Below are 21,506 nucleotides of genomic sequence, written 5' to 3'. Positions count from 1 at the left end.
AATTTTTAAAATAAATAGTTTATGATATATTAATTTTAAACTAAAATTTCTTCCAAAAGATTTAATTCATAAATAAAGATCGCACGCAGACACTTAAATAAAAATCATGGCAGAAACAAATTCAAAAACTAACATATAATTGATATATGCATAAATCACAGGATATGCACAAGGCTTGTTTACACATGTTAACTAATACATGCGACCCACAACATAGAAAAATGTAAAAGGCAATAACAAGTATGGAAGCATGGAAAAAGAGACTCAATTTATTTATACCATAACACCGTACAAAAAAGGACATGAGAATATCACATAACAAATATATGTAATAAACAAATAAGCAGAGAAAGCCTCAGTACCTCTCCGGCGAAGCGACGTAGCCTGTACAACCTTTTTACTAATAATAAAGAGTCTTTATATAGGCACACAAAAACCTTAATTCTAATTAGGATATAATAAAAATTTCCTTCTAATAATTTATCACCTCTCCAAGTCAATTCCATAAATAAAATATTTAACACATACAATTTCCTAAACTAAAAATATTTCGATTTTTTAAATTATTCTTACACTTCTTTCCACAAATAATAAATCTTTTCCTAACTCAAATAACTTGCACAAAAATTTTCCGAAATATTCTAAATAAATATTTATCTAAACGAATTATTATCTAATATCTAATAAATAAATTAAAAATTAAAATTACAGATTTTACATTCTTCCCTCCTTAAAAGAATTTGGTCCCCAGATTCACACAAATAATTTAAATTAAATAATCCACCTAAAAAAGAAATCATACCTTAATTGCGATAGTTGTAATTTCTGAGCTGAAACACTCGTCCTTTGCCCATCTTGTTATCTACTTCCTTCCTTAATGGCGGTGGAGGGTTGTGCGGGCAATTCGAAATCTTGTGTCCTAATTCTCCGCAATGAAAATTAGCACCTGTATTCCAACGGCAGAACTTGTCCGGATGATTCTTTCCACACCTCGTACACCTCTCTCGATCACCTTGACCTCCGATGTTATCGTACACGTGTGGCTTCTTCAATGGTCCCCTTTGAAAAGATTGCCCACCAGTTTGAATGAACCGCATCTTATTCCAGCTGTCAGACGCCTTTTCATATTCTGCCAAGCCTCTCTCGATCACTAACGCCTTGTTGAGGACAGCCTCGTATGTCTGAAGTTCAAAAGACGCCACAGAGTTCCTGATGTCGCTTCAAAGTCCCTCCTATAATCTTCGTGCTCGACTGCTCTCATCTGCTACTAGGGTCGACGCGTACTTCGCAAGCTTTGCAAATTCTGCTTCGTATTTAATGACGGTTCTTCCACCTTGCTGAAGTCAAATGAAGTCCCTCTCTTTCTGCAGATGAACTTTTCTTGGAAAGTACATGTCCTCTAAAGCCTTCTTGAACTTTACCCAAGTGTACGGTTCAGGATTTTCTTCAAGATTCATTATTGTCTCGTTCTTCCTCTATTTCATGAGCGACCAGTCGTAAGCGCTTCCTTGCAATTGGTACACAGCTAAGGTCACCTTTTGTTCCTCATTGCTCCCTAAAAGTCCGAAAGCTTTTTCCATCTCTTGGATCCACATCTCGACTACTGCCGGATCAGTTGCTCCATCAAAAGTTGGTGGATTCAAACGCTTGAACTGAGAGACGATGTTGGGCTTCGGTTACTGATTCACAAGTACAACTAAAGTTTCAGCCAGCTGGTCAAAGACGTTTCCTCCTTCATCATTGTTTCCCTGATTACCATTGTTCTTCTAATTTTTGTTGTTGTTCTGGTTGTTACCGTTATCCCCGTCCATATTTTCTAAATCACACAAAACAATTGCTAAACTTAGAGTCAATGATCAAAAAGCACCGAGTCAAGCATATCAAATAACCACACAAATAAATGCCTAAATCCAATATAATTTCCTAATACTTATATATTAGCCTAAAGGATCGCATCTTAGGAAATGTACTAGTCCCATACCTAATACACTCCGAACCGAGCGCGGCCGCTCTGTACTTGGGCACGGCAGCCCCGTGTCTCTGGAAAAATTTATTTTCTTTACTTTCTTTTGCTGGTTTCTTCGCGAAATCATTCTCGGTTCCTTCCCTGCACTTTTCCAAGCATAAAAATAGTATAAAGCCCTTCCTGCTTCTAATTATTCCCTGAAATGCAAAATACTACAAAAACACATCAACTACACAAACAACTTGAGTATAAAACACCAATTCGAGCCCTTACGAAGCGTTCTAAGTGGATATAAATGCCACTTAACAGGAGGTCTCCTCCGTGACCTCAAAGTGGATGTTGTGTTCTTTGATTTTTCTTACTGGATCCCCAGCTTGGCTAGAAAGTTAGGAATTGACTAACTTCATTACTTCATTCTTAATCCAGCTGCAATAGGTACCACTCTCTACCCGGAAAGGCATTGCAGTGGAGGTTACATATCTGAAGCTGAATTTAAGCAACCTCCAATAAGCTATCCTGCTTTAAACATCACCCTTAGGCCATCTCCAAGAGTGGCCTATTGGCCCAAATTCGGTCTAAATCTACCCAACAATGACCTATTACCCGGTCCGAATTTAAATTAGTGAATAGTGCATGTGACACCCTCCAAACCCGGGGTCTAGATTTGGGGGTCACTAGCCAATAAACCATAATAAAATAATCACAGCGGAATAATATAATAAATATGACCCCTTGCATGCAACTGGATCGATCATAGTTTATAGTATGGAACATACACTAATACAAACCAAAAGTTATCACAAACCATAAGTCTAATTAGTTTTAAAACTTATTCAAATTTTATTACAAACCTCTAGACTAGCTAAGCGTCCCAAACTGTCTACCTAGAAAACACACCAAACTAACTACAAGCACCACTTCTGGTCAGACCTGGAACTCAAGCTTGCCTTGGCCTAGCTGAAAGAATCAGGATATGAAACGAGTATGAGCGAAAGAAATGCTCAGCAAGCAGTATATAGCTTATGATTTAGAACAACAACAACAACAATATATCTGATTAACAAAACCAAACCACAATACCTGAACAGTATCAAAAACTGATATATATTTTGATAATAAACCACATTTACATATATATTTTGTTTTGGGATTGGAATCCTCGAACAACGGTGTGTTGCCGCCGGTGATCAGCCGCGGAGCAACACCGGTATGTCGAAGCATATCCAACTAAACAAAAGGTACCCAAGGCACATATCGGCATAGCAAGGTGTTATATCCTGTATAACACATAGCTCACGCTGGACCGCCGCCACGGCCTCTTACGCAACCATCCAACCCATAAAAACAATTTTCCGTCAAAGGAGTCGAATCAAATGACATCCTTAACCACATAACTCCCCATTTCTCATGGTCCAGATTTATCTCAACAACCAATGGCGAAATAACCAGAACAATTAGTTATTCGCTAATCTCAATTCAAAGCTTCACTGTATAGAGTAATTTTTAGCGAAATGTAAAAACATTTAACTATTCTGAACTTAGAATAGTAGAGAAATTGAAAGAATAAAATTCAGAGTCAATATCACTTGAATGATAAGTGAAGATATAAATACTTGCATAATATGATTTGAAATAAACATCACTTGAATGATAAGTGAAGTTAGGGTATTTTCCTGGTATGCTCGATAACCTCTTACTATAACCCTGCTTATAGCTGCTGGCTACTATCTCCGTCTAACACTTGACCACACTCATTACTACTCGTTTCTATAAACAAAAAGGTTATCTTAATTGACAAAACCAAACTCAATCGACGTAACTATACGTCTTGACATCTCCCCGATCGTTTATAACTACTCATGGCATTTTAAAACTGTAAATAGATAGCATGCATATCACGTAACACGTAATCATGGCATTCGTATAACACGTAATCACATATTTCATCTAACACATAAGTCAAATCATTAAAAGATATGTCTCAGTGCGTTCAGAATTAAAATCAGGTCAATATTAGCATTTACCGATCAAATACTAACTCAAACTGATACAAAAATCAAAGGTCATTGCAATACAAAAGAAATTAGGACTTAAAAATATTTTTATTGAAAGCGTAATATTTTTCTGAGTCTGTACGCGTTCGTTTCATATTAAACGGATGAACGGTTTAATTATAATGAATAAAATAAGAAATAAATAGAATTAAATCAATTAATAATAATATTAATATTAATTGACTTTTGAATATCAAAATATAATTTTTAAAATCTTAAAAATAATTTTTTTAGGAATTATTTGAATTAATTATAAATAATTTACATTTATTTAACAATTTATAAATGAAATTAATTGATTAAATGATTTTAATCAATTAATTAAATTCATAAATAATTAACTAAAATGAATTATAAATAATTAAATCAAATTATATTTTTGAAAATAATAAAATAAAATAATTTTAGAAATTTAAAATAATTAAGAAAAAAAATTTTAGAATTAAAAATAATAAGTAAATAATTTATAAAAATAAAATAAATGATTTTTGGACATAATAAAACAATTTTGAAATAATTTAGAAAGAAAAGGACACAAATAGATTTGATGGTTGAGTTTGGGGAAAAAGAAATCAAAGTCGGGTTATAATTAAATCTAACGGGTCGGGTTGGGGACTTCAACTGGGTTGCCAAGAACTCCGGTTGAAGGTCGACCGGAATCTGGGCTAATCCCAAAAACCGGCGACTTCACCGGAGTCCGGCGAATTCCCGGCGCCACTCCAACACCCCCATTCGACTCCGTTTCAATTGATTTTCATACTGAATCGATCCCAAATCATTCTCTGTACAATTTCACCAACCCAGAATCAAAAAACATTACTTGGATCAATTTTCCGGCCCAAAAACCTCGAATTCTCCGGTGAGTACATCGGAAAATCGAATTCATTCAATACTCAACAAAAACTTATAATCCTGGTATCAAAACAAACCTCAGGATCAATACAATCTATTTACAGCAACCATAAGTACCCAGATTCAACACAAATCGCAAAACATCGATTCAAAAATTCCAGAAAACAAAACTCGGTTTTAAAAAAATCCTAATCAAAATTAACGAATTGATTAACCAAGGTTGCAAATCAACAAACAAATCACACAGCTGGATTGACAAGTCTACAAAAAGCAGCTTGAGAGATGTGCAAGATCAATGGCAAAGATTAACTGACAGAGGAAGATTGAAGTAAACACGGGATGCTAAAGATATGCTAAGCCAGAAATGGAAGATTTGCTTTTCTATAAATAGAAATGACAAGTGACAGTTTAGAAAAGCTAATAGCATGTTTATTACATACTGTGTAAACCAGCAGTTAACTGAGTTATAAAGTTAACACTGGTCCTTAGTCAGTTGTAACAATGTAGATAGAAAATCTTGTATTCTCTCTCAAGAAAGAAGCTAAGTTCTAAACCAAGAACTTAGAGATTTTGTAGCAAAACACTGCTTGATTTTTAATATAAAATTAAGTGAGTTTTGAAGATCTTCGTTTTACATATTTGCATTGTTATTTATGTTTAACATCTATTCTACCAAATCATTGATAACAACCAACTACTAAAGCCAAAGTCGATCAAAAGTAAACATTTAAGTCAAAACACATTCACCCCCCCCCCTTTTTGTTGTATTCATACCTAACAAGTGGTATCAGAACAAAATCTGAAAGTAAACAGATTAGATCTTGGAAAAATGAATAGACAGAATATCAGTAGTATCAAGATTCCTCCCTTTGATAAGGCCAACTACACTTTATGGAAAAAGAAAATGTTGCTGTTTATAAGAATGGCCAATCACCTTTACATTCAGATCCTCGAGAATGGGCCCTTCACTCCTATGGTTAGAGTTGATGAAACCACAGATGGTGACATGGTTATTCCAGCTCATTTTGCTCCCAAGGATCCTTCTAAGTATACTGATATTGAAAAAGAGAAAGTTTCCCTAGACAGTGCTTTGCAACTGATACTAATTGAGTCACTTGACAATGTAATGTATAATAACATTGTCAACTGTGACCCTGCTAAACAGATCTAGGAAAAGATTGAGATACTCTGTGAAGGAATTGAGGAGGTTAGGTCAAATCAAAGAAGGATATTGATTTCTCAGTATGAGGGTTTTATGGCTAAACCAAAAGAGGGTATTACTGATGTGCTTGAAAGGTTTAATAAGCTGATAAATGACTTGCAGCTTCATGATAAATTTTATGATGTTGAAGAAGTGAATTTGAAGTTCTTGCTTACTCTCCCTGATCATTTGGAACAAAAGATCTCTGCATCAGAGAAGGAAGGGATTTGAGTAGAATCACACTAGAAGTGCTCTATGGGATTCTGAAAACTTATGAACTTGAAATGATTCAAAAGAAATCATTAAGGGCTGGTCAAGGATATGTAATGGATGGCTCAAGTGCACTGATTGTGAATGATAGCCAAACCTCTAATGATAAGCAAAGATCCCAAACTCCAGAAATTTCTACAAGTGAGAAAAGAGTCAATGACACTAAAGAGCAAGTCATACTGGAATTGGATGAAGAAGATGAGTTCTAAACTATTGATGAGCTTGATGAGCTAGACAAATCAATGGCTTACTTGGCTAGAAAATTCTCTAACATTAGAGTGAAGAAACCAAGATTTTTCAAGAGCAAAGGACAGTCCTTCAACAAAGACAGCAGCTGGAAAGGAAAAGGGAAGTACACTTGTTGTGAATATGTTGTGTACCTGATGATCACTTAAACAAAACATCTAAGTAGATTTTACTTAGTGAAATATTGTAGCACTCGACGGATAAGAATTATAGTCCCGACGGATAACTCATTATAGTCCCGACGGATGATTAACTTATTATCCATCGAGTGAGTAGCTTATGTAATAATAAGTTTATAGCACAGTGATGTATGCACCTTTGTATAGAATCTGTAGTAGCATATAAGTCATGTTGACTTTAACTAGATATGCAGAATAGGTTGATTAATTGTACATAAGTAATGTCTTGTAATTCAGTATAAGTGAAATGAAGTCAAGTGCCAAAATAGCTACCGACGGATGATTAACAAAGCCTTCGACGGATGATCAAATGACTATCAACGGATGTTTAACATAGCAGTCGACGGATGATCAATTAAGTCATCGACGGATGATCTGAAAGTTGACGGATGATCATATCAAGAATTCAAACATCAGTTGAACAGTGAAAGCTGACACACAGCCGTCGAGTTGGATACAAACACATTATGGAAGCCCATTAACTGGGTAATAGAGGACGAAAAGCAGCAAAGATTAAGACTATTAGATTTTATATTTGTTCAGTCTTTTTGACTTTGTAATCTTGGTATTATATAAACCAAGAGAGTAGCAAATAGAAAAATAACTGAGATAGCTGAGAAACACAAAAACAGAGAAATCTTTGTAAGCATAATCTTTAGCATTTCCTGTATTCTCAGCAGTTCCATTTGTAAGCAGCTGTGGGCATTTCTGCACATAGAGTCCTCTCAATATATTATATATATCTGGTGGAATTGTTTAAATCCACCAGAAAGTTTTTAAAGACTCTTGTTTTTAATTACTTATATTTTGATTCATTTAAGTTTACATTCCGCATTGTGCTAATCAAAACAAATATATCTTTAATCGAGTTGAACATTTTTATTTCAAGAAAAAGGTTCAAGAATTCCATTCAACCCCCCTTCTGTAATTCTTGTTATATTGTTAAGGGACTAACAATTGGTATCAGAGCAAGCTCTTAATCTACAAAGAGTTTAAAGATCAAAACAATTCAGCAAGATGAACAAGAAAGATGTTGGAGTCAAGATCCTTTTCTTGATAAAGATAATTACCATCATTGGAAGGTAAAGATGCATCTTCATATGCTTTCTCAAGATGAGGCCTATATGGACTGCATAGAAAGAGGCCCCCATGTTCCAATGAGAGCTGCAACAGGAAATGAGCCATATGTTCCAAAGCCAAGGCATGAATGGTCTGATCCTGACATTAAACAAGTCAGGAAAGATAAAAAGGCCATGAACATTCTGTTCAATGGTGTTGATGCGGACATGTTTGATAACATCATCAACTGCAAGACTGCCAAGGAAGTTTGGGACACAATACAGATAATCTATGATGGTATTGAGCAAGTAAGAGAAAATAAAATGCAGCTCCTAATTCAGCAATATGAGCATTTTCACAATGAAGAAAGTGAGTCACTCACTGACATTTTTAGTAGATTCCAAAAACTACTAAATGCTCTTAAGTTGTAAGGAAGAGTCTATCAGACTAAAGACTCCAATCTGAAATTTCTCAGAACTCTTCCAAAGGAATGGAAACCAATGACAGTCTCATTGAGAAACTCACAAGATTATAAGGAGTTTACTTTAGAGAGACTGTATGGCATTCTGAAAACCTATGAGCTTGAGATAGAGCAGGATGAAAGAATGGAGAGAGGAAAGAAGAAAGGAGGATCCATTGCACTAGTTGCTGATCTGGAAAAGGAGAAAGAAGTGAAGATGGAAGTTGTGGAATCAACTTCAAAGGTTTGTGAAAGCAAGGATAAGGGGCTAGCTGCAGAAAGTGAAGAATCATTGAGCCAAGATGACATGGATGACATTGATGAGCACCTAGCATTCCTGTCAAGAAGATTTGCCAAGCTCAAGTTCAAAAAGAACTTTGGAGCAGCCAAGCCAAATAGAAACATGGTGGATAAGTCAAAATTCAAATGTTTCAAATGTGGCTTGGCAGGGCATTTTGCCAATGAGTGTAGAAAGTCAGATTCCGGTAAGAAAAGGTTTGAGTCTGTAGATTACAAGAAAAAATACTTTGATCTACTCAAACAAAAGGAAAGGGATTTTATTACACAAGAGAATGACTGGGCAGCTGATGGTTTAGATGAAGATGAAGATGTCAGCTATGTCAATCTAGCCCTAATGGCCAAGTCTGATGAAACAGAGACAAGTTCCTCAAGCAATCAAGTAATCACTACAAACCTTGCACATTTATCTAAAGCTGAGTGTAATGATGCCATAAATGATATGTCTACAGAATTGTATCATTTGCGTGTTACATTTAAGTCTCTCACTAAAGAAAATGCTAAAATCAAATAAAACAACTTGTTTTTAAGTGAGAGGAATAATGTGCTTGAGTCTCAGTTTTTTGAGTTTGAGAAACTAAAAAATGAGTGTAAGATTGCCAAGGAGGAATTAACTGAGTCCTTGAAAAAGGAAGAAATTTTGAAGAAGCAGCTCGATCGTGAACAAAAGGTGATTAAAGCATGGAAAACATCCAGAGATGTTCTTGTTCACCAAGGTTCAAGGAATTGAGTCCTTTTGTGATGAAGCCTGGAAAAAGAATAAGGAGAAACTAGAACCTATTTTGGTAGATGGGTTGCTGACAGATGTAGACTCGACGGATGATGAGGACTATCCGTCGGATAACAAAAAGTGTTATCCGTCGAATGATAAAAATCCTCATCCGTCGGCTGTAAGCAAACCCATTAGCAAAGCCAAATTAATCAAGCTAAATGAAAAGTATGGGTCTGTTTCCAAGAATTTTGTTTCAGGAGAGTCAAGTCAAGTTAAGAAAGGGAAAAAGGGTAATGTTGGTCACATGACTGTCAAACAGTTAAGTGACAGACTTGAGAAGATAGAGGTAAAAATAGAGACTAAAAAGAAAAACAATAGGAATGGTAAAGTAAAGATTAACAAACACAATAACTACACACCTGATAAATATGCTCCTAGAAAAATCTGTGTCAAGTGTGGTAGTGTAAATCATTTGTCTGTTAATTGTAAATCTGCAATGCCTACTCCCATGTCTGTTCAACCTAAATTTCCTAACATGAATGCCATGCCTTCCATGCTTGTTAATGCTATGCCTACACAGAACATGAATGCACAGTTTGCTAATATGCCATTTGCACCTAATCCATATTATGCTGCATACAATATGCCTCAAATGCCATTTAGCATGCCTTACTGGAATAACATGTTTGCACCAAGCATGCCATTTCCTGTTAGCCATAACATGCATGATAATTTTGTTGCATTTAGTGGTTTCAAAGGTCACTACACCATAAAATGCCTACTGTAACACCAAAAAAATGTTGCAGTAGGGGGTAAATATGTTGCTCTTGCCCCACTTTTAAGCTAAGGTAACATTTTCTTAAAGATAGGTTTTTCCATGTTGCCTTAGGGGTCTAAGGTAACATCTTTGGTGCCTAAGGCAACATCGTATTTTAACTTGTTTATATGTTGCCTTAGCTTGCTAATGCAACATAATGAGAGATCAGTTGTAACTTGTTTTTTTATGTTACCTTAGAGTACTAAAATGTTTTTAAAAAAGTGGGACCCACATTGGGGCCCACAGTGGCCCCCTTGTGGGCCCCAATGTGGGTCCCACATCCGGCCCATTGTGGCCCACTGCATCTAAGGCAACATTTCAGAGTAGCTAGTGCAACGTTTACAGTAGCTAGTGCAACATTTCAGAGTAGCTAGTGCAACGTTTACAGTAGCTAAGGCAACATTTTTATGGTAAAAACTGGAAAAAAGGTACACAGAAATTACGAATTGCCAAAATAACCATCATCCAACAGCAAAGCAATTCACCAGGTCATTATACAGTCATCAACAATACTGGACCAAACAATCTTTGGACTTAAATAAAGTTCCGAATAAACAGACTTAAACCAACTTCTTACCCCTAGTACTTAGATTAGTCTATATCATACTTAAAAGTAGTAGCAAAAGACCTTTAAGTCAAGACACATGCATAGACATCACAGTGTCATACTAGAAGCTACTGCCGCCAGTCATAGGCGTACCATTGTTATCGCTTGAAAAAGGTGAACACAGATCCTCAATGTCGACAGTGATATTTGGGTTTGCTTCTGCAAGTTTTTTAAGGACCAATGCCATGTTCTGTTACACTTTCTTGTTCACCTGGTCATCCACTTCGGCTTGTACTTGCCTCACCTTCTCTTGAACTTCATCAGCAAGGCTTTGCCTTATCTTGGTTGTCAGCTCTTGCACATAGGTGTCTGTGGGAGCAGTTGAGCTGGTAATTTGTGAAGGCTTTGGACATCTCCCTAAAAGCCAAGTCGGGCCGTGTGATTTTCCATCTGTAAGCAGTTCACTTACATTATCTCCAGTGCTAAGCTTTTTGCTAATTTTTTCCTAAAAATAAAGCCACGTGAACAAATGAGATTAAATATGAAATACAAAAAGTCATCTTTTCGTCAATTACAGACAACTGATTATTAAATAAAATACTTACAAGTTTGGATTTCATAATTGCAGGATCGATCTTGTACTCACGGTTGTCACTTCGCTCCCGGGTTTCAAAATAAACCTCAGCATCACAAGGTGCAGAGCTATCTGGTGCCTTTTTTTCTAGCAAAAAATAAGGTACATGTCATGTTACAAACACAATATTTATCTAAATAGAGATGCACATTATAAGGATAATTATTCATGTAAAAAAAGTGAGTACTATCTACAAAATCAGATAAATAAATCAAACATGATTTATTTTTTTGTAAGAAAATAAACAGTGAGTACTTCGAAGGATAATTATTCCTGATAAATATTTTATGCACTACAAAATCAGATAAATCATTATAAGGATAATTATTTATGTAAAAACAGTGAGTACTATCTGAATAAAGAATGAACATAGTGCGGTCAGTTCATAAATAATTATAAATAAATCACATACCATCTTGTTTCGAACTTGTGCAAAGCTTTTCGGACCAGCAGTGTGAGTGTCGAGATATGATTTACGACTCACCGCATTTTTCTTAGCTCTCGCCTACAAAAGACATGAAAATAAATATATAGGGATAATTATCAATGCTCAAAATTATAAGTTGTATACCTGAACAGAATCATCATTCCAGTACTCTAAGAGCATTTTGAATCTCTCCAACGGAATATCATCTGGCCTATTCTGTAGTCTGTCTTCATCATTTGTGTAGGTTGTATAATGTGCCGCCTTGATTCGACACTTATACCCCTTCCAAGCAGCATGAATAGAATCCTCCACCCACTTTTCACATTCATCAGGAATAATATATCGAGCCTTATAAATTAACGAGTTCAATATTAATACGGAATTCAGTTTAAGTCTAGTATGTCACCATAAATTGTTTTAGAAGATATCCAAGTAGATTATTGGTCATAAAGGGCATAAAATACCTTTACATAATTCCATAAAGTTTTTTTCAAGTTTTCAGGAACATGACGCCAAGTAACATACGTAAGAGACACACATAGCTTTGCAAGTGTTCCTAAAAAGTTACTTAGTTCTGATAATACACCATCACTATCTGCAATAGGCTGGAAAAACTCGTTTACTTGAATGACAATTCTCTTGTCATAACTTCTCGTATGAACTTTATCCATTCTTGTTTTTCCTCTGAGCCTTTTAGGAGCTACAACTGATTAAGAAGTACATAAAATGTCATAAGAAAAAGCACATTACACGTACTCATAAAATCAAGCTTGATTTTAATTTACATAGTACTCATAAAATCCCAATTGAACTGCAGATAAGCGTCAAGCATTTTGTGATTATCCACAAAATCAAGTTTTATGAGACTGAACCCAACTGTTAGAGGTTCAGTAGATAAATATAATACTCATTTTTTATGTGATGTGATTTATGTGCAAGATGTGCTTATATATGCAAGATAAAGTCCAGTTATATGGTTAAGGGAAAAATATTATGTGCAGTAATAAAGTCCAGTTTATATATTTAAGGGAAAAATCAGAGTAAACGCAGTTGTATTGAACTTATATATGCAAGATGTGATGACCTGCTTCACCACCTTCTTCAATATCTTGCAAGGCATTTTCCTCGACAACTCTATTATAACTTGCATTTGCAGCAGCTACAATAGCTTTTCCCGTTCAGCTTTTTCCCGTTCAGCTTTTTCCCGTTGGCGTTTCCTCATAGCAATAAATACAGCCATTGAACCATTTCCATCATCTGCTTGTGGTAACTCAATGTTAGGTACCGCAGAGTTTGTATCTTGTACAGGTGGACATGTCTCTTTCTGGCTTGCAGCTTCCTCAATTGCTGGCGTTTTCGATGCAGCATTGGCTCGTGAACGTGTTGTTGCCCCACGTCCCATAAGAAGCTTTTTTTCACCCGCTTTCTTGGTTCTCTGCAAAATATCTTGCTTTAGTACTAGAATATAATTTTATTGGTTCTCTGCAAATTATACTTTAGGTTTGACAAACCTTCAACGGAGTAACTGATACATCACCATCACTACCATCATCATTTCCTGGATCATAATCATGATCACTTAAGTCCTGCAACTTCTCACTATTTTTCTTCTGGACAGAAGATCTAAGTCCAGCAGACCATGTAGGTAAATTTAGAGCCATATAAACTTCATTATTCCTCTCAACTCTTATAGCTCTTTGAATTTCATACTCTGTTAGAGGCGGTGGAGGAGGTAGGATGGTAGACTGCATGATGAATATACATTGCATAATTTAAAATTATCTACAAAAATATACAAAATTTAAAATTCAACTAATAACAACTTACAGTGGAATGTGCCTGAGCTGGTGGAGGGGGTGGAGGGGGTGGAGGGGGTAGGATAGTACCCTGTATGACAGGACATCTAACCTCTAGGTCATTTTCTCCCATGTTTTCATCTTGATGTGGTTGACTATGCAAATTTAATTTCCTCTTAGCAGTTCCAGACTTGTTTCTCACAGTTGCATCATTATCTTGTTTCAGGTTGTTCAATCGCGGAGACTTGCGAGTAACTACCTGAGCCATATCTACTTCCACTATTTTTTTGTTCTTTTGCTTTTGTTGTAGTTGATGAGTCATAACAAATGTGCGCTTGACTTGTTTTTTTCCTAAAAAAAATATAATGGCAGTTACTAAGAAGCGATACATAAAAATATAAGTCCAATTTACAAAAAAAATTCGAAGGAGTACCTTCGAGTATATTATGCCTTGGCCTCATGATAACATGGGGCTGCATTTGCTTAACTGGCTCAATCTTGTTATCAACAATGTTGTCCATATAAAAGTGAATATGGTCACCACTGCTAACTTCTCCAATTAGTGTAAACATGTCAGAATCATTTGTTACCAATTTCCAGTCTCCCAACTTATCTTGGATATAAATTCCTCCAATTTCTGAGTAATGAAGATCGTCTTTGACATGCTCCAATAGGACTGTATAAGAAAACTTATCAGGATCGACACCCCTTACAAGAAACTCTTTCCCACCAGCATATCTTGTTCTTTGAAATTCTCCCTGGTGGTGGATTGTGATATGAAATCCTCCCATCCTATACAAAAAAAACAAGTTGAGTTTCTGGCAATTCTTGCAAGTTATGAACAATAAAATAAAAAGCAAAAATATAATTAAATGCATTACATTAAAATGTAATTAAATGAACAATAAAATAAGAAGCAAAAATGTAATAAGATATATGAACATAATGACATATAATATACGGCAGCAAACACAGTAAAATACAATACAAACACAATGACAGATAATATGCGGCAACAATCGCAGTAAAATTACAATACGAACACAATTACTAGAAGAAACAAGTTGAGTTTATATAAATTAAAGAGCAGCATAAAAAGATGAATGTACTCAGTTCACTAAGTGAATTTAGGGTATTACAATAAGAGTACAATGCTAAGTTCACTGAATGACTAATTAGGCAGGTTCATTCACTTCATCTGGCTGGATGGGGACTTGTCTTTTTGGGACATCATCCCTGCACCAACTAGCTTTATCAATCTGACTTTCAAGGTGTATATCATGTAAAACAGTATCATCTTGGCCTTCATTTACATTATCATTTTCAACATCACACCAGTCCCGTGGTAGGCGCTTGATAACATTATACAACATTATACAACATCTTATCAACCGGGTCTTCTATGTAGAAAATCTGTTGTACTTGTGAAGCCAATACGTAAGGATCTGACTGTTGGCATAATTTATTAAAATTAACCCTAGTCAGCCCATACACATCCTTTTCTTCTTGATACCAACAACACTTAAATACGACAATTGAAAATTCACCCCAGTAGTCGACTTCTACTATCTCTTCAATTGCCCCATAGTAATTGACATTGCCAACTGTTGGGTTCTCGTCTTTTGAACTAGCAAAACTTGTAGTCAAAGCCGTCAAAAAAACACCACTGTTCTGTGTTTTACATTTGGCATCTCTGTTCTTTGAATGGAATCTATATCCATTGATTACATATCCACTGTACTCCTTAGCTGCTCTATTAGGCCCCACCGCAAGCACTTCTAGTTCTCTCGAAATGTTCAGTTTATTTGTAACCTGTTCCTTCATCCACTTCCAGAAATCGTCATTATGTTCTCTCTCCCTTTTATACCTTTTCAATTTTGCTTGACCAGCAACTAAAGCACGATGCTCCCTACATTAATTATTTAGTTTAAAAAACTTGGAACAGAACGCTAGTTCTACAATAAGTAAAATAAAGAACAAGTAAATACTTACTCAATTAAAGACTCTATCTCTTTATTTCCGTTGTTAAATAGAATGTAGCGATGAATTGCCATCCATTGAGATTCTTTCAAATGAATTGATTTTCCATCTTTATTTCTTCTCGTACCAATATGGTACTCTAATTTTTCTGGACAACTTCCAAATTTAGCAGGCTTCGTAATTTTTGATCCCGAATCGCCACCCAAGAATCTTGAGCAAAATGTTAAGCCTTCTTCCGCCAGGTAACCCTCAGCGATAGATCCCTCTGGTTTGCTTCTATTTTGCACATAAGACTTTAATTTGCACAAATAGCGCTCAATAGGAAACATGGAGCGAATGTGTGCCGGTCCACCATATTGCACTTCACTGCATAAGTGAACCAACAAATGTACCATTATGTCGAAGAAGGCATTCACAAATATATTCTCAAATTGACAAAGGATTTCCACAATTTCTTATTGCAGCCTTCGAAGTTCATTCAAGTCGATAACTTTGCTCCAAATACCTCTCAAAAATGCCCCTAGTCTGATAAAAACTGTCGCAACTTCAGGTTTTAGTGATTTTTTCATCGCAAACTGTAGCAAATAGTGCAAGAGAAAGTGAGCATCATGGCTCTTATAGCCAGAGATTTTCCTCTCTTTCGTGTGCACATATCGACTGATATTTGATGCACTACCATATGGCAATTTCACATTTTTTACTACTGCGCAAAATAAATCTTTCTCTTTATTTGTCATATCAAATATGGCAGCCCTAATTTCAAGGTGTTTCCCATCAAGTGATCGAACAGGATGGAGGGCCTTCCTAATGCCAAGTTCTTGTAAATCTAAACGTGCATTCACATGGTCCTTTGTCTTGCCAGCCATATTTAGCAGAGTGCCAAGAATGTTGTCACAAACATTCTTCTCAATATAAATTATGTCGAGGTTGTGTCGATGCAAATTATGACTCCAATATGGTAAATTGAAAAAAACTGACTTTTTCTTAAAGGGGGAATCGACCTTCTTCACCTTTTTTTGTCCTGGTTCCTTCTTCTTTTTTCCAAACTGATTTTGGAAATTAGACAGCAAATCTTCTATGTCTGTTCCTGACAGAATTGCAGGGGGTTGTCCCATTTCTATTTGTCCGTTGAACCTTCTTTTGTCAAACCTCCACTTATGATCGGAATCGAGAAACTTCCTATGATTTATATAGCACATCTTTTTACAATATTTTAGGTACATGGAAGATGTCTCATAATTACAAACGGGACACCCTAAGTAACCCTTCGTGCTCCATCCAGATAACATCGCATATCCTGGGAAATCGCTAATTGTCCAAAGAATACTTGCACGTAAGATAAAGGTCTGATCAGTAAAGGCATCATAGGTTTGTATGCCTTCATTCCATAATTCTGTCAACTCAGCCACTAGAGGTTGCATATAGACATCGATGCTATTTTTAGGAGAATCTGGACTAGAAATAAGAGTTGACAGAATGAGGTTTTCTGGCTTCATACACAACCAGGGTGGAAGGTTGTAATTGACCAAAACAATTGGCCAAGTACTGTGATTTGTATTCATGGTACAAAAAGGGTTAAAACCGTCAGCTGCTAAACCTAGCCTGATGTTTCTATTTTCTGACGAGAACTGAGGATATCTCGCATCCATTGTTTTCCAAGCTTCGGCATCAGCGGGATGTCTAAGTTTCCCATCCCTTTGACGTCCAATTGCATGCCATACCATAAGTTCTGGAAAATCTTTACACATAAAGAGTCGTTGCAGCCTTGGCTTTAGTGGAAAATACCGCATCACATTCGCCGGGACTTTGTGAATCACCTTCTTCGGATTACTGTCTGAAGTGTCTTTCTTCTCGCGTACAATCCATCTTGAAAGGCCGCAAGTTTTGCAAGAGTCCTCTTTTTCATCTTCACCCCAATACAACATACAATGGTTAGGGCATGCGTGTATTTTTTTATAATCGAGCCCTAACTCTTTAATCACGTTCTTTGCAGCATAGAAAGACAATGGTATGTTTGCCTCTGGAAACGCATCTCAGATTAGCTCTAGTATATCCCCGAATCCTGACTCCGTAATTTCGTGAACACATTTTAAGGAATAAAGTCCGACAATAAAACTTAATCGTGAGAATTTTTTACAGCATGGATATAAAGGTTGTTTTCCCTCCTCATAAAATCTTTTAGAATCAACAGTTGGTCCATTTGTACGGTCCAGCATCTCATCTAAATTATCTCCAAAATGTAGATTATTCTCCCAGTCCATATCTTCATCGTCACTACCGTTATTTGGACTTAAAATCTGTGAAACTTCTACAATCCAGTTCACATATAATGGGTAAGGACCACTACATATGAGATGATCGTAGATAAATTCTCGACGCTGACACTTACTATTTTTACAATTTCGGCAAGGGCATGTCATTTCATCACCTATTGCCAATTTGGGGAAGGCATTATCCAAAAATGCATTAACCCCTTTCCTATATCCTTGACTATGCTTTGGAAGGTATATCCAAATATTTTCATCCTCGTCCATTACTACAATTAAGAAGCATGATAATGTTATACTAAAAGGGTAAGAAAGGCACCAAAGTAGCCTAGTTCATGTACAAAGACTAGTGAGCTAAAAGAACTACATTTAATATGTATTCCTTAATATATAACTTAACTAGATTACTAATTACATTGATACAAGACTAAAAAAGCAGGCCTGTATCACAGCACATATCGATACTTATCAATTAATAGGCATTGTATCACAGAATAGTATGAACATATGGTGTTCATACTTCATACACAACAACATAAACAATATATGTACTTATGGTCACGCCCCCGAGTCTAACCCCCTCTCTTCTCTCGTGTTCAACAACAATATATAATAATGTTCAATGATTATTGCATGCAATTCGTGAATGCTCCCACCATACTTTTTCAATTTCTGCCTAATCCTTCATTTACTTGTAACTTGTAAACTTTAGTAGTACACTAGTAATACTTAGGGGCCTGAGCGCTAATAGAAGGAATTACAAGAGCCAATAAAAGTGCAAAAACAGTATTCACAAACAGATAAATACAACTATATATATATAACAAACAGATGTTGCCTCCACTTATTTAAAACAGATAAATGCAACTATTCTGATTTTAAAACCGATATGCCTATTATAGAGAGTAACAGCCTTTCATGGTTGACAAAAAAACACATAACATATAACAAAAAAACACCCAATAGTAAATACTTCATAACATTCATGTATAACAAAACGACTGAACAAAAAACGCAGAACATTCATAACATTATGCAAATACGCATATAACCCAATACCCCCGTATTGATAACATATAACAAAAAAAACCCAATAGTAAACACCCAATAGTAAACACCCAATAGTAACATATAACAAATATGCATAACATATAACATATAACATGCAAATACGCATAACATTCAATAGCCCCAAATCGATATCCCTAACATTCATGTATAACAAATATGCATAACCCGAAGTAACAAAGGTTTAATACCTGCAAATCGAAGCTCGACCCGACTGAACAAGCACCAACCCGACTAAATAAGCTCCAACCCGACTGAACAAGCTCCAAACCCTAATTTAAATCAAAACGAGAGACCAATTAATTAAAATATAAAAAGAGTAAATTAAACAAAAAGCCCTAATTTCAAAAACCCCTGATTTTAAAAAGCCCTAATTTGAAGAACCCAAAGCCTCAATCGTTAATCGTTAAATCGTTGATTTGCAAGAATAAGAGAGAGTTGAGAGCTTTACGAGAGAGTTAGAGCGAGAGCGAGAGCGAGAGCGAGAGAGAGAGAGAGAGAGAGAGAGAGAGAGAGAGAGAGAGAGAGAGAGAGAGAGAGAGAGAGAGAGAGAGAGAGAGAGAGAGAGAGAGAGGGTTAGAGTGAGAGAGAGTGAGTTAGAGTGAGAGAGAGTGAGTTAGACTGAGAGGGAAATGGTTAAAGTGAGAGAAACGGCTAGTTTTGCCGCCCAGCTTTTTCAACGGGTTCCGTGTAAATTTTATTAATTTTTGTTAAATAAAAGATTATATTTATGTTTAGGTGATTTAAATATATATTATTTTCATAATAAAATATAAAATTTAAATTTTATAAGGATATATTTTAGCATATTAAAATGAATAAGGCATTTATAAATTAAACTTTTATATTTTATAAAAAAAAATTAGTTCATTTGAAAATAAATATAACTTCAATGATTATTTTAAAATTTTTATTGAAATTAGTAATAAATTTTTTTATAAATGACCTAAGGCAACATATCCTTGCATGTTGCTATATGAAACGTATGTTTTTCAAATGTAACACCACTTTGTACCTAAGGTAACATCAAAAACAAAGTGTTTTAGTAGATCAAAACTAGCATACCTAATGTAACATTATTTAGCAACACCGATTTACGAGATGTTCCCGTAGGTCATTTATGGTGTAGTGGGTACAACCCAATTGACTAAGGAAGAATCTGAAATTCCTAAGTCAAATGAGATAAGGCCTAAGAAACAGAAGAAGAAAGCTAACAAGGCAGGACCCAAGGAAACTTGGGTACCAAAATCAACTTGATTTGATTTTGTTGTGTGCAGGGAAACAGAAAGAATCTTTGGTACTTGGATAGTGGTTGTTCAAGACACATGACTGGTTATTCTACCCTGCTCACAGAGTTTAAGGAGAGAGCTAGCCCAAGTATCACTTTTGGAGATGACAGCAAAGGTTATACTGTGGGATATGGCTTGATTTCAAAGGACAATGTCATCATTGAAGAGGTTGCCTTAGTGGATGGTCTCAAACATAATCTGTTGGGTATCAGCCAGCTTTGTGACAAAGGCAACTCAGTGACCTTCAACAAAGAAGCCTGTGTTGTGACTAAAAATCAAAATAACAAAGTGGTTCTCACTGGTGTGGGAAGAGGAAATGTGTATCTAGCTGACTTCAACTCAACTAAAGCAGAATCTGTAACTTGTCTTCTCAGTAAAGCAAGTCAAGATGAAAGTTGGCTATGGCACAAGAAGCTATCCCATTTAAACTTCAAGACCATGAATGAGCTGGTAAAGAAAGAGCTAGTTAGAGGCATTCCTCTAGTAGAGTTTACAAAGGATGGACTGTGTGATGCCTGCCAACAAGGGAATTAGATCAAAGCATCATTCAGGAAGAAACTTGATTTAGCAATTGAAGAGCCTCTGCAATTGCTTCACATGGATTTGTTTGGACCAGTCAATGTATTGTCAATTTCCAAGAAAAGATTTTGCCTAGTAATTGTAGATGATTTCTCAAAGTTCTCTTGGACATATTTCCTAAAGTCTAAAGATGAGGCTAGTGAAATCATCATCAATTACATAAGACAAGTTAACAATCATCCTGATTTCAAAGTTAGAAGAATCAGGAGTGACAATGGAACTGAGTTCAAGAACTATGTCATGAGAGCATTTTGTGAGGAAAATGGGATCTTGCATGAGTTTTCAGCAGCAAGGACTCCACAACAGAATGGAGTAGTGGAAAGAAAGAATAGATCCCTTATTGAAGCTGCAAGGACAATGCTTGAAGAATCAAAATTACCAACATATTTCTGGGCTGAAGCTGTAAACACTGCATGCTATACTCAGAACATCTCTCCGATTAATCAAGCAAGATGCATGACACCTTATCAATTGTTCAAGAACAAGAAGCCAACTCTAAACTTTCTTCATGTCTTTAGCTGTAAAAGCTATATTCTGAGAAATCAAACTGATCAAAATGGGAAGTTTGATGCCAAAGCAGATGAAGGAATTTTTGTTGGATATGTTGTTGGTAAAGCATATAGAGTCTACAATCTAAGAACCAACATTGTTGTGGAATCCATACATGTTGTGTTTGATGATAAAAAGATTGAAGGACTGAAAGATGGAGATTACCATGAGAGTCTCAAATTCAACAATGTTGAGATGGTTAGTGATGAAAGTGATGATAAGAGTGATCAAGAAACAGTGTCTAAGGATAATGCAGA

At 35.8% G+C, this 21,506-nt stretch overlaps 1 pseudogene; it reads left to right on the top strand.

Annotated features, from left to right (window-relative positions):
• Positions 1–1,662: 1,662 nt before the first annotated feature.
• LOC141673593 (cyanidin 3-O-galactoside 2''-O-xylosyltransferase FGGT1-like) overlaps positions 1,663–21,506 on the top strand; it is a 45,905-nt pseudogene continuing 26,061 nt past the window's right edge.

Source organism: Apium graveolens, chromosome 7, assembly GCF_009905375.1.
Source record: "Apium graveolens cultivar Ventura chromosome 7, ASM990537v1, whole genome shotgun sequence".
In the NCBI taxonomy this organism is placed as follows: domain Eukaryota; kingdom Viridiplantae; phylum Streptophyta; class Magnoliopsida; order Apiales; family Apiaceae; genus Apium; species Apium graveolens.
This window is presented reverse-complemented; position numbering and strand designations above follow the sequence as displayed.